The 2557-nt window shown below is 47.9% G+C and overlaps 1 protein-coding gene across 1 annotated transcript in view; it reads left to right on the plus strand.

The window, feature by feature from the left end:
- The window catches only part of SNX8 (sorting nexin 8), a 21301-nt gene that overhangs the window by 850 nt on the left and 17894 nt on the right, over positions 1-2557 (plus strand). The gene's annotated exons all lie outside the window — the stretch shown is intronic.

The raw sequence follows: 2557 nt of genomic DNA on the forward strand, positions 1-2557 counted from the left end.
GCTGGCAGCGAGGGCTGGAGCGGGGCGGGGGCCCGGCCCGGCCCCGGCGGGACCCGCTCGCCGCGCGCGGGGGTGATCTTTAAGCGGGGCCTTTCGCCGCAATTTCACGCGCGAGCGGGACGCTCTCGCAGCCAGAGCCCCTTCCTCGCCGGGAGCCGGGCAGCCGAGCGCTTTCGTAGGTGCTGAAGCGGTATTTTGTCTCCCCCCCCGCCTGCTAAACCGGATTCGGTGCCATGCCGAGCGTTTGGGGGGGGGGGGTTCCGAAGCAGCTGGCCGGGCGCTGCCGCAGCCGGTCGGGCGACGCGGGCGGGACGCGGCCGCTTCTCTTCTCCCCTCCCGCTGCGGGCGCGGGCGCAGCGCGGTGCCGGCGGCAGGAGCGAGCGGCGCGGGCGCAGCGCGGCGCTGGGACGGGGCGGCGAGGCCGCAGCGCGCGTTGGGCCGCGGGGAGCAGCGAGCTGCTGCTTCAAATGCAAAAACCACCTCGCTAGACTCGTGGTGTTTAAACCGAGGAAAGTTTTGAGAGGCAAACAGTAATACCGTTCGCTTAAAGCTCTCTTAAATAGTGTCGTACAGGTAACTATTGCTCTGTGGGTAGTGGTTTTTTTTTTCTGCGTTTGGAGAGAAAAGCTATTAGAGGTTACAGGTGGGTAGGCTTTGTGCGTGGAAAAACGATTTGGTTGGGCTATTTTCAGTATCCAATATGAGTGTTCTTTTRCTAGGCCCATGACACTCCTGATGCAGATAATGCTTGTAAATAAATTATTTTGGAATATTTCTGTCCAGGACTGATGTAAGATATTGGGATATTGAGCAGCAGCCTTTGTGGAAAAAATGTCCTACTGTGTCAAAGAGAGAGCTTGTTCAGGTATGTCTCTTGTGGAATTACCATCTGTTTCAGGAGCCTTATAGATGAAACTGAGCTGTCTTTGAACAGATTGCTTTTGATCTGGTTAACTTCTGTACTGGTGACGGTGCTTCTCTAACTGCTCTGCTCAGCCTTATTTAGACAGTTGGGCTTTCTTTGACAGACAATGTGTTGTAAACGCTGAGAGTAAGTATCTAATGATCTTGGCAAAAGGGAAAAAAATTTGCTGTGGAAGCAGGGATGCTTTTATTTCTAGCATCATGATCTGGATTCAGTGATCTTAGGGGTTTCACACCCAAATTCAACTTTTTTTGGAGGTCAGCAGTTTGTCAGTGAGTATTCTAGGAGGATCTAAATTTCCTGCGTAATGATGAGACTCCTGASGGGGGCTGTAGATGCCCATCTGTGCAGGACCTGCAAAATTCTAACTTCTTGTATTTGTAGAATTAAAAGTAGTTTAACACAATCAAAAACAAGAAAAAGGAAAAAGGTAATGTGTAACAGGTTAAAGTCAGTATTGCAAAGTTGCTTGTATTAACTCTTTTTCTTTTTTCTTTTTTCCCCCTCTTATTTGAGTCAGTTTGGCAGTGAATGCGGAGCTAGTCCAGCTGTGTTGACTGGGGAGGGAGGAGGGTGTCTCCTTTCGTCTAGTGGTAAATCTTTAACTGCGTGYGCAGCCAGCGGGAAGGCTTGGTACAGAGGAGGTACCAGCTGCAGACAGTAGAACTGGGACATAAGCGCTCTTCCTTCCCCAGAATCTTCTGGTTTTTAATGAGTTAGCGCAGCGTGGTGGAGAGAAATGTATCAGTTACAGACATGTGGAACTGGTACAAAAAGATGATGTGATTTCCCCCCCCCCCCCCCAAAAAAAAAAACTTTTGGTTCTAAGTGTGAGTTTGTATGCAGAATGGCTAAGACGATTGCTTTGCAACAGAATGTGACATGAAGAAGATTGTTCTAGCTATAGACTATTTTATATGGCTAGACTGTTTTATATAGCTATAAAACAAGTGGAAAGACCATCAGGAGACTCTAGTGGGTGGAGCAGAGAACTATCTTTTTAATACTTTAATAGATCAGTTTTTTCCCTAATGTAATTAGGAGGATGAGAAGAGTGCAAGGGAGAAGAGAAGCAATACGAAAACCCCAGGTATTTTCCTCTGAGGGGGTTTTCTTGGCCTGAATAAGGAAGGATGATTGTGGAAACTTGGCAGTTTTGTAACGTAGTTAAGCTAGAATGCTCTAGTAAAAAGAAATATGTGTGAATTTGTTGAGAATAYAGCTGTGGGGCTCGTGGCTTCCTGGAAATTACCTTCAGATGAGGAAATTTCCTGGAAACCAGCTGCACATGTTGCCACCAGTCAGGTTACCTTTTTCTGAAGGGGGCTGGGTGCTGCTGCTAGTCTGAATTTTCACACTTCCAACCTTTTTGTCAGAGCTGACTGTGAAGAATTCTTTAGCAATCTTCCGCTGAGAGCTGCGAGCTGCCCTAGCCGGGATGTGACTTCTTGTCTCTGTAGTCTTTGGAAACATTCCTCAACGGACTTTTCTCCTCTAATCCTGTTATTTCTTCCATTTGTAGCTCTATCTSTCTTTATTGTGTTTGCTACAGCTTGTGACTGTGGCTATGTGGCTGTCTTGCAGATGGAATGTGCTCTTTGTATTCCTGGACTTGGGAAATTGCTTAATTAA

Source organism: Apteryx rowi, unplaced genomic scaffold, assembly GCF_003343035.1.
Source record: "Apteryx rowi isolate R43461 unplaced genomic scaffold, aptRow1 scaffold_6, whole genome shotgun sequence".
Lineage (NCBI taxonomy): Eukaryota > Metazoa > Chordata > Aves > Apterygiformes > Apterygidae > Apteryx > Apteryx rowi.